This window comes from Triticum dicoccoides, chromosome 1B, assembly GCF_002162155.2.
Source record: "Triticum dicoccoides isolate Atlit2015 ecotype Zavitan chromosome 1B, WEW_v2.0, whole genome shotgun sequence".
Lineage (NCBI taxonomy): Eukaryota > Viridiplantae > Streptophyta > Magnoliopsida > Poales > Poaceae > Triticum > Triticum dicoccoides.
In genome coordinates this window covers 631,360,264-631,372,255 of record NC_041381.1, presented here as the reverse complement: position 1 = coordinate 631,372,255, position 11,992 = coordinate 631,360,264, and positions in this window count along the sequence as shown.

The following is an 11,992-nucleotide window of genomic DNA, read 5'->3' as shown; positions in this document are numbered from 1 at the left end:
GTATGATAAGATAATTAATTTTTTGGTATTTTATGATATAGATTGGAAAAGTAAAGATGCAAATAGAAGTAGATTGAAAGCTTATATGATAAAAGATAGACCCGGGGGCCATAGGTTTCACTAGTGGCTTCTCTCGAGATAGCATAAGTATTATGGTGGGTGAACAAATTACTGTCGAGCAATTGATACAAAAGCAAATAATTATGAGATTATCTAGGCATGATCATGTATATAGGCATCACGTCCGTGACAAGTAGACCGACTCCTGCCTGCATCTACTACTATTACTCCACACATCAACCGCTATCTAGCATGCTGATGACCCACAAGTATAGGGGATCTATCATAGTCCATTCGATAAGTAGGAGTGTCGAACCCAACGAGGAGCAGAAGAAAATGAAAAGCGGTTTTCAGCAAGGTATTCTCTGCAAGTACTGAAATAAGTGGTAACAAATAGTTTTGTGATAAGATAAATTGTAACGAGCAACAAGTAACAAAAGTAAATAAAGTTCAGCAAGGTGGCCCAATCCTTTTTGTAGCAAAGGACAAGCCTGGACAAACTCTTGTAATAGGAAAAGCGCTCCCGAGGACACATGGGAATATCGTCAAGCTAGTTTTCATCACGCTCATATGATTCGCGTTCGGTACTTTGATAATTTGATATGTGGGTGGACCGGTGCTTGGGTGCTGTTCTTGCTTGAACAAGCATCCCACTTATGATTAACCTCTATTGCAAGCATCCGCAACTACAACAAAAGTATATAGGTAAACCTAACCATAGCATGAAACATATGGATCCAAATCAGCCCCTTACGAAGCAACACATAAATTAGGGTTTAAGCTTCTGTCACTCTAGCAACCCATCATCTACTTATTACTTCCCAATGCCTTCCTCTAGGCCCAAATAATGGTGAAGTGTTATGTAGTCGGCGTTCACATAACACCACTAGAGGTTAGACAACATACATCTTATCAAAATATCGAACGAATACCAAATTCACATGACTACTAATAGCAAGACTTCTCCCTTGTCCTTAGGAACGAACGTAATTACTCACAAAGCATATTCATGTTCATAATCAGAGGGGTAATAATGTGCATAAAGGATCTGAACATATGATCTTCCACCAAATAAACCAACTAGCATGAACTACAAGGAGTAATCAACACTACTAGCGACCTACTAGCACCAATCCTGGACTTGGAGACAAGAATTGGATACAAGAGATGCACTAGGGTTTGGAAATGAGATGGTGTTGGTGAAGATGTTGATGGAGATTGCCCTCTCAAAATGAGAGGAGCGTTGGTGATGATGATGGTGATGATTTCCCCCTCCCGGAGGGAAGTGTCCCCGGCAGAACAGCTCTGCCGGAGCCCTAGATTGGTTCCGCCAAGGTTCCGCCTCGTGGCGGCGGAGTCTCGTCCCGAAAGGTTGCCTTCTATTTTTTTCTCATCGAAAGTCTTCATACAGGAGAAGACGGGCGTCGGAGAGCCACCAGGGGGCCCACGAGGTAGGGGGGTGCGCCCAGGGGGGAGGGCGCGCCCCCACCCTCGCGAGCAGGGTGTGGGTCCCCTGTCTCGGATTTCGGGTTCCGGCAGACCCTTGAGCTTCGAACACTGGGGTGCACGCGGAGATCACACCCCCAGCCTACTCATGTCTCACCGCCTCACTAGGATCTAAACTACACGAAGAACGACACAAAGGACACAAGATTTATACTGGTTCAGGCCACCATTGTGGTGTAATACCCTGCTCAAGTGTGTGGTGTGGTGGATTGCCTTTGGGGCTGATGATGAACAATACAAGGGAAGAACAGCCTCGCGAGGGTCTGTTCTTATGGTGGTGGTGGTGTCCAAGGTTCTTCTCTCTGGTTGGTCTCCATATCAGATGCCGATGCCTCTACCCTGGGGGTGGCTAGTCCTATTTATAGGCGAAGGCCCTGGGCCTCTTCCCAAATATTGAGCGGGAAGAGCGCCAACAATTGGCCATTTTGAAGGGGAACATCTAGTACACTTATCCTGACTAAACTTGGTCCTCGCCTGCCAAAGACCCTGATGATGATGTTGGCTTGGGCTCCACGATGACCTTCGTTCTGCCGTCCTGCTGGTCTTGGTCTTGTTGCACCGAAATGGTTGCCTTTGCTTGATACCCTTGCCTGCGCTTGCCCCCTTTGTACCAAAGGGGAAACAAGGACTCTGCGCAAGCCGGCGCCCGCCTGGCCCTGGTCTTCATGGCTTGCGTCACGGGCACCTCGTGAGGTACCCCGCCTTGATCTCTCCGCCTCCTCGCGAGCTAGCCTGATGAGGCCGTGCCTGAGGAAGCCTCCTGTCGCCCTTCCTCGCGAGGCTTGGCCCCTCGCGAGGGTCTTGAGCATGTGTTGATGAAGATGGGCCGTACTGGGCCACTCCTTGAGCCACGCCGCAGGCCGCAGGCAGGCAAGTCTGGGTACCCCCGTTCCCAGAACGCCGACAGTAGCCCCCGGGCCCAAGGCGCGCTCGGACTTGGCTTAGCAGAGAAGCGAAGAGGCAAGTGCGAAGCGCCGCGGGCCCCAATAGCCTGCGGCCTTGGGCTCCGCGTGGCGGTTGATTGGACATGGGCGTCCCTGTTCCCCCACACCTCCTTATTTTGCGCCCAGCTAGGCGGACCCATGGGTGCACACAATCTCCCCTCTTCTCGCCGCTCGCACGCCTCCTGCTCTTCCTTCTCTTGAGCTCCAGCCTCCGCCTCCAATCCAATCTTGAATCCTCCCCCTTCCCGTCGTCATGGCTCCGACAAAGAAGGGGAAGGGGCAAAAGTTGGTGCCTTCATCCGGCCCGTCGCCGTCGACGGCTCCTGCTGTTGATAAGTCAATCATACTCAACCTGGAAGGCTTGGACAAGGTCAGTTCCGCCATTGCCACCATCTTCAACGAGTGTGGGAGGACGACGGTCTGGCCCGCGTCTCACTTCTCCATTGATAGGATAGCCACCGAGGTTCAGTACTTCGCTGACGCCATGTGGGCGGGATTGGTTCCTCCCTTTTCCAATTTCTTCAATGCCGTTCTTTCCCACTACCAGATCCACATGATGCATTTAGGTCCCGAATCCATTGCTCTTCTTGCTGTTTTTGCTTTTGTTTGCGAGGCGATGATGGGCATCCCTCCTTCAGTTGCTTTGCTGCGCCATTTCTTCTCTTTGCGCCTCAGTGACCCCTCCCAACACTCGGGGTGCGTGAGCTTCTTTGCCGCACTAGAGACAGAGGCCTCGGGAATTGACTTCAGACTCCCTCCTCCCGCGACTGCGTTCTGAGAGCGGTGGCTGTACGTCGATGTCGGAGTACTCAGCCCCCTGCTCTCGGAGCCCACCTTGCCTGCCGTTCCCAATTTAGGCTGGGGCCAGGAGACACTCACGAGCCCCCGGCTCGTCTTCGTCTGGCGTCGCTTCACGTACTTGAGGGCGCTCGATGTGACGGTGTCCAAGGTGGTGAAGGAGTTCCTCCTGTGCCGCATTGCCCCTCTCCAGTGCCATTCTCACAGGATGTGGTCTTTCGGGGGGTGTGAAGACCGCATGAGGCTCCAAGAGGAAGATCTGACGCCTGAACCGCTGAGGAAGGTTCTCATGATCCTAACTGGCGACCCTTCTCCCAGCAGCATCCGGCATGGTGGCGCCTTGCTGTACCTCTGCTCGAGCAGGGGTGACTTCGTGAAGCAGACGCCCAGCTTCGACGAATGGGGGCTGCGCCCCGCAGGCCTCAGGGGGCCTTGCGAGAACCTAGTCGTGGCGGTCATCCTTCCGGTTGCCCACGATGGTCCCTCCTCGAGTGGTGGATCTGGGAGGCAGGGGCCGCCAGGGGCTGAGGCGGCCGCTATCGGGACGACGACACCAAGTGGGGCTCCTGAGGTGGTAGCTCCTGAGGTCCATCCTGCGGCGATAGAGGGGGCTGAGCCGCAGCCTGCAGCCCTAGTGGCAGAGGCCTCTGATGCCCCAACCACCCTCCATGGTGTGGCGCCTGGCAGCGGGCGCTAGGATGATGCCCCGTCGTTGACCTTATCGGCGCTTCTTCCTCGTTGCAGGTTGACCCTTGCGCCGAGCTCCTGGGCCGCTTCCGAGTGGACTTCGAGGCTCTCCGAAAGAGGAGGGAGGCCTTGGGTGCTGATTACCCTTGCCACCTATTGAAGCAGAGGAAGTACTTCGCCACCGATGAGTAAGCCTTTCCCTTTCTCTGTCCCTTACTTTCCCGCTGCTTCAACTGATTATCACGCCGCAGGGCCCTTCCTGCCGAGTTCGCGGAGATGGCTGAGGAGCCATCCCTCCTGGCCCCGCCCTCTCCACCTTCCCCAAGTGCCCCGGGCTCCAGCACTGCCCTTGTGGTGAGGCCGATCGGAGAGGCAGGCCATCCCGTGATGCGTCCCGATTCTGCATATACTGCGACCATCCTTCGCGGGCCCTCCTAGGGCATAGCCTGCCACCCCTGGGTTCTTCGACTGGTTGTGGACGGTGTCGGACGGAGGCCGGCTGAAGGTGTCCTGGACTAGGGGGTACTCAATGCGTCGTCTCCCGATCTGCTGGATTGGGCCGAGGACCCCCATGGCCGTATACTCATGGGCCAGTCCGGACAGCTGCCGCATACAAGGAAGAATCAACAAGACTTGGCGATCAAGACAAGGACTCCTCCCCCACCGGCGTATTCGGCTAGGACTCTTGTTATCCTAGGCCTCTGGTGCATTATATAAACTAGGGCCAGGCTAGTCAATAGAGATACAACAACAATCATACCATAGGCTATCCTCTAGGGTTTCGCCTCTCCGATCTCGTGGTAGATCAACTCTTGTACTACCCATATCATCAATATTAATCAAGCAGGAGTAGGGTTTTACCTCCATCGAGAGGGCCCGAACCTGGGTAAACATTGTGTCCCTTGCCCCCTATTACCATTGATCCTAAGACGCACTGCTTGGGACCCCCTACCCGAGATCTGCCGGTTTTGACACTGACATTGGTGCTTTCATTGAGAGTTCCGCTGTGTGATCGGCGAAAGGATCAATGGCTCGACTGCACTGCGACGTCGGCTTCTTCGTCACCAGCTCGACTGGTCACCTTGGATTGACCGAGGACTGCGCCCTACCTCCGATCGCCATGTTCGGATGAAGGCCTTCATCAACACCAACTCCGATCTATATCAAGATCATGGAGGAGTCATCCATGGAGCTCGGGGGCTCAACGTCAACATTGCCCTTAGGCGACCGTGCTGTTTTTCTGGACAGCAAACTTGTATCCACCGCCACCGCCTACTCGAGTGTCGCTTAAACAATTACTTCAGTGGAATTATGCAGAATTAAGTCTACAACAACCCTGCAAAAATTTCGTCGAGTTCCAATGGAGGAATCTCCGGCAATCTCCGATATACCGGAGCCCTGTTGAATCTGGACGAGAATCCGGACGAGTTTAGGGCGTGGTATCCATCATCTAGCTCGGATGTCCTTTGGAGGATCCAACCATTGATTTGCTGCGGAATTCCCATATCTACCACCTGCCAAACATTCAGCTCGATCCGACCGTCCAAACTCTGGGAAACTTCCGATTAGTGCATCACTTTTTTGGATCTGTTTTCTGCGCGAGAACGAATCCGACCCGAATTCATCTTCTTTATGAACGGGATCTCGGACATCCTTTTTGAAGGAAGTTTTCGTATGGGGTGTTGTGTTTCATTCTCAAACATATCCCAGTAGTATTAAAAGTATTCTTGCAATACGAACTTCACCGTCGCGCCGGTGTCAGACCAGCCCGACAACATCACTCCACGGCGGTCGACCTGCGTTAGACACGTCGTCGCTTTGTTGAGCCGAGCTCAATTTCTTCGGATCATAATCTCGGCCAGCCGAACAATAGTTTGGCATCGCGAAGGATAAATCGTCGCCAACATCGCCGCCCCACGGATTACACGGAGCGGGCACATCTGCATCGCCACACGGTCACTTCATCAAGCCGGCATCGACCACGTCACGACCTGCATCGCTGGACCGGGGGCTTCATCATCTCTTCATCAACCTACTCCGGAGACTTCGGTGTCGCTGGCCGACCAGCTCCATCACGTTAGCTGGACCGAGGGTTTTGCCTCGGCGAGCCAACCTTTGCCAGTATCGCCATGCTGTTGCTTTATCGCCCATCAGGCGATAGGTGTGCGCATCGAGTCCCAATTTTGGGAATCACCTTTCTTCGGATTGCTACGACAAATAAGCCAGGTGCTATTAATCCTAGTATTTTTTGCTTGTTAGGGTTCATTTCCCCAATGAATTACTACTCTGGTTTGTCCGTCATATGTACGTAGGTCTATCAAATGGTGGCTTCTTAACGACGGCCGTATGGTGGTTCGGTCAGTTTCCGTACATAGTCCGGCGAACGCCGCATCCGGAACTCGAACCGACCTGTGAATTCAGGCCTTGCCATGCCCTTACCACATCACGCTGCCACCCTGCATCGACATTGACTTCGGCGCCAGGCCATATTTCTTTTATTACTCACTTTGCATAAATTATTTGTTATGCAATGATTTTTTATTATTATTATTACTATTATCTCCGGTTTGCACTATTTTTTTGTGCACAGGAAAATGATCCAGCCGGACTATATCCTTTGGCGTCACCTCGGCTGGACGGGGGGCTTCGTCAACACTTCATTACCCCATGCCGGGGACTTCGGCATCACCCTACCGTCCTGCACTGACCGTGCTATGTCACCACTTCGGAGTGCCGAGTTCTTTGCTCCGCCACCTCGGGACCAGCTCGGGGATGGAACCTTGTTCCGCATCAAGCTCGGACCGCGTCATCAATACCGAACACATGAACCAGCTAAGTTGTCTTCATGCTCAAAGTTTTAAATTTTTAACTTGTGTTCGGCTCAGCCAAGCATTATACTTTTTTGGAAAAAAGTTGCTTGTAAAAATTTCCTTGTCCAAACTTTGTTTGTGACGCTCAAATTCAAATACCCCGTTTACTTGGGGGCTTCCTTCATGAAGCTTTTTCCTCTTGCATATGGTTATACTTGTACGGCTTCGTTCCTTGTTCGTGTATTACGCCACAATGTGCACCCTATTGACTTAAGCGATTTGCAAGCTGGGTTGCCTGGCTCCTGTGCTTACCCATAAGTTCCCGATTGTTCGGCTAGGGAGTAAAGGGAGCACCTCTGTGATTGTCACGAAATGGTCACCCGAGCCGGACCTCAGACTGGATGAAGCTGAAAGCTAGTGCTCTTATTGTTTTCAATCATGGTCGGCACACAACGGAACTCATGAGTACAAAAAATCTATTGCACAAGTCTCATAATAACAATGAGCACCGAAGAAAGGTATCGGTGGGGGTACTATTTTCTTCGAAGATGCTTATTACTCTTCGCAGTAATATAGCATAAGTTCCCTGAGCGCGCTTTGTCTGTTATAGCCTTATGGCCTGATTGCCTGGTTATTGGAAACACCGTCGATATTCTCAACAGATGGAGTACATAACACTTTTCGGTCCTTGACCGAAGAGGGAGAAGCCGACGGTCGGTTAAGACGCGTTTAAAGTTTGGTTGAACATAGATATGATATAAGTACTTCGGTACATGCAATCATTCTTTTACCCAAGTCACTTGGGGGCTCTTAAATTTATGTGAGCCGTTTTATGATAAGTGTTTTTCTTCTTAGTCGTTGCAAAGTTTTTATTATTATTTGTCACTCCTTTTTTTGACACAAGTGTGCGGTCACTAGTCGGGGAGCCTAATTTCTCTCTCAAAGCCGCTAGAGTTTAGTTTGCTAAACTGGCCTAGTAAGAAGTACTCCGCCTTCGGGATAGGAGGTTGAAGCCGTAGGCTGACCCGCTTGAAGTTTTGAGATAGGATGTGTCATGTTAAAGCACGGCAGAAGCACCCTTTTTTTTTCTAAAGTCCAATTTTTGGATTGGCACCGAACACTTGATCTAGTTCGAACATTAACCTTTTGAATAAGTTTTTTGGCTTTTTGAGCCCATGGCACTTTTAAACTATTTATGTGTTTTCAGCACAAGTCTCGCAGTGCAACGCCGGACACCTTTAGAGATTCGGCAAAAACATTCTCGGATATTGCTATATATGCATCGGTTTTGAATTGTGTCTTCGATCAATAATTGGGTTGCCCGGCTCCTACGCTTGCCTCCTATGTTCCGCTTTGTTCGGCTAGGTGTGCAAAGGGAGAACCACTACGATTGTGCTTCCAACTCACATGGTTAAGCACCTCAGTGGAGAAAGCCGAAAACTGACTGTCACAATAAGCGTAAACTGGTCGGCGATCCGATGACGGCGTTAAACGACGGGCCATTCATAAAAATGGCCGAAGTGTTTACGGCTTGACCTCGACTGTGGCCGAACACTACCGGGGGCTATTAACTGGCCTCCCAAACTAAATCCTCGATATTTTTCTCTTACATTGGAGCTGAGGTTTCATGATCATGCTTAGCATGACAACCCAAAGAAAGGAACCGATAGCGGGACTATTTTCTTTGGAAGACATTTCTTCTGTTAAACAGTAATATAACATGTCTCTCCGCGTACCTTTGTTTATAAAACCGTATGGCCAGATTGCCTTGTTTGTTGTAAATCTTTGCCCTCATAAAAGGCTTTATAAAGTAGGACAAACACTCCTCGGCTATTGGCCGAGGAGGTGGAAGCCGATGGTCGGTCAACAAAGTTTTGTACAATGCGGATCCGAGCATTAATGACGTAAAGTACTTGGATACATAGAGTCATTACACATAATTTGTGATTTTACTATGGATATCGATCCTTAATTCGGCCTCCCGTGCCCGCATTAAGGCTCAGGGGCTACTGGGCTTCGGGCTTATTATTTACAAATATTAAAGGGGCACATTGATCCCCAGATCTGGTGTTGCCACCCGACCAGTGTCTCGGGGGCTACTGCATTGCCTGTTCTATGCAGAAAATTTTAAGTGCAATACAGTTTCCGAGGAGATTTTGATCCTCAGGTTGGTCGGCCGCACCCAACCTGAGTCTCGAGGACTGAGCACGCCGCTTTTTGTGTCCCGAAGAATTCTGCCGAGCTAGGACTTGATCCTCAGGCCGATTTTGCAAATCAACCTGAGTCTCAGCGGTTACTGGGATCCGCGGTCTTATGTCATCCTTTAGGTGCATCTCGGGTTTTAGACTGATACACACCTTGAGGGCTACTGGCTATATGTCTCGTCAGAGAATAAATTGCATCAATAAAAAATATTAACCAAAAATTAGCCCATGACCGAGGTGCTGAACCACCTCGGAAGCAGTTCGGCATATAGCTCGGATGCAAGTGGCTGGCTCCTTAGAGGGCATTTCCGGCATTAAGCTCGGCTAAAACTCCTTCAACTTTTTTGGACCAAGATGATCTATGACATCTTGGATATAGTCCGGCATTGGAGCTTGGACACAGTCTGGCGTTGGAGCTTGGACACAGTCCGACATTGGAGCTCGGATACATTTCGGCGTTGGAGTTCGAAAGCAGTCCGACATTGGTGCTCGGCTGCAAAAGATACCTTGAATGCAGTCCGGCGTTAGAGCTCGGATGCAAGAGGACACTGCCTCCCGGGAACAACTTCAAACCCGAAGTGTGGCATAAAAATAACAAGGCATTGATAAAGGCCGGAAACTTAAAGGGGCTCCTCGGATACCTGACGTGTAAACTCGTCGAATGCATTTCAGCGATGCTCAAGATAGAAGATGAGAAGATTTGTTGAACCAGTTTTCAAGACCGGCAACCGTAGATGAAGAACAGTTCAGAAGAATCGAGGAGCGTCCCTAACTTGAAGACCGGTTCAGGGGGCTACTGACGGTGTCCTGGACTAGGGGGTACTCAATGCGTCGTCTCCCGATCTGCTGGATTGGGCCGAGGACCCCCATGGCCGTATACTCATGGGCCAGTCCGGACAGCTGCTGCATACAAGGAAGAATCAACAAGACTTGGAAATCAAGACAAGGACTCCTCCCCCACCGGCGTATTCGGCTAGGACTCTTATTATCCTAGGCCTCTGGTGCATTATATAAACTAGGGCCAGGCTAGTCGATAGAGATACAACAACAATCATACCATAGGCTAGCCTCTAGGGTTTAGCCTCTCCGATCTCGTGGTAGATCAACTCTTGTACTACCCATATCATCAATATTAATCAAGTAGGAGTAGGGTTTTACCTCCATCGAGAGGGCCCGAACCTGGGTAAACATTGTGTCCCTTGCCTCCTGTTACCATTGATCCTAAGACGCACTACTTGGGACCCCCTACCCGAGATCCGCCGGTTTTGACACCGACACCGGCCCTACGGTCTTCCTTGGAGGGCGAACTGGTTCTGGACCAGGCTTCTGGCGAGGCGCGTCCGGTCATCGCGAGGGCGCCAGCCCCTAGCCCCCTGCCCGGAGGGGGCGTGTTGTTCTGTGGCCCTCCCCGCGCGCCCGAGGTGGAAGGCGATGCGGAAGACATGCTCGAGCGCACTCGGGAGCGCCGCGCCCTCCGCCAAGGGTTCCTCCGGAGGGTGGCGGACGCGGTGAGCCAGCTTGGTGAAGAGCTCGCCGATGAGGACACACGTCTTGAGGCCGAGGGCGTGCGCCTAGCTGAGGAGAGGCGCAAGCTATAGGTGGCCGTCGCTCTTGCACGCCACCAGCGTGACCTCGACAATGAGAAGGCTGAGGTGTTGCTGGCAGCCTCTCGGGAGGCCTGCTCCCGGGCCGTCTTGGAGGCTCAGGAGGCTGACCGTCGGCGCAAGGTCGCAGAAGAGCGGGCGTGGGAGCTCCGGGCCTAGAGTAGCTCCCTGGAGGAGCGGGTGGAGTTGCATGAGGCGGCCCTTGCATCTATGGAGGGGGCTTCGGCTGACCAGGCGGAGCTCCAGAGACGCGAGGAGGCGTTGATGATGGAGGCCACCAAACGCACCCTGGACCTCGAGCGGTTGGAGACAAAGGAGCGCATGGTGATGCGGGCGGAGGAGGACGTTGCTGAGAGGGAAGCCCGAGCCGCAGAAGAGGTTGATCGCCGGGTGGTGGAGGCCCGCTTGAACCTTGAGCGTGAGTTCGAGGAGAGGCTGGAGTTGATCAAGGTTGAAGCAGAGGGGAGGACCGCCGCCCTGAAGGCCAAGCTGGATGAAGTGACGCGGCGCGGGGACGTTGCCCGAGCCGCTCTTGGCGCGGCACAGGCGGAACTGGCTTCCTCCCGCCCCGAGGTGCTTCTTCTCCACCAAAGGGTGGACGCGGCCGAGGCTATTGCACGGCGGAACAAAGACGAGATACGCCAACGGCAGACCTTGGAGCACGTGCACAACCCCATGCTCCGTGAGCTCCGGGAAAGAGCCAACACGGCCTTGGGTATCATCTGCGAGGCAGCCGTTGGGGAACCTCGTGTGGTCAACTATGCTGGTAACCTTCAGTTCTTCACCGACGTGGTGACGCAGCTGGAGGCTCGGGCGGGCAGAGCCGATAGGTTGGTGGAGGAGAGGAGCCGTGCCCTACTGGGGCGTGCTTTTTCTCGCGTCTTCAGTCATCTCCAGAACATGGATCACCATTTCGACTTTGACGCCGCCATCGCACCGGTACCCCTGGCGATCCGAGGCGATTTGGCATGTTGGGTGGAAGACAACATGGACGCCCTTGTCAGGGCTTTCACGTCTGATGACGATGGCATGGTCGTGGCCGCTGATGAGGGCGGAGTGGTGAACGGCCCAGGTGCTGTCGGCGGCGGCGCAGAAGGTGATGGCGAGGCCAGTGATGCCAGTGGCGACTCCGGAGGTGTCCCTGAGGATGCATTGGGGGATTTATCCGATTGATCGCGTGCTGTTCCTGCTTTTATCCTGCGTAGAGAGAGTTCGGGCTTGGCCCAGAGGATTGTAAGAGCATATTGGGAGGGGGAGCCCCTCATGTAAAAACTTGCAGTTAGCGTATTTGTAGACATGATATCACCCGTGTGCCTGCGCCAGTCGACCGGTCTCGTGGCGAGTCGACTCGCCTGTTACCTTTGACCCGTATGGGCCCT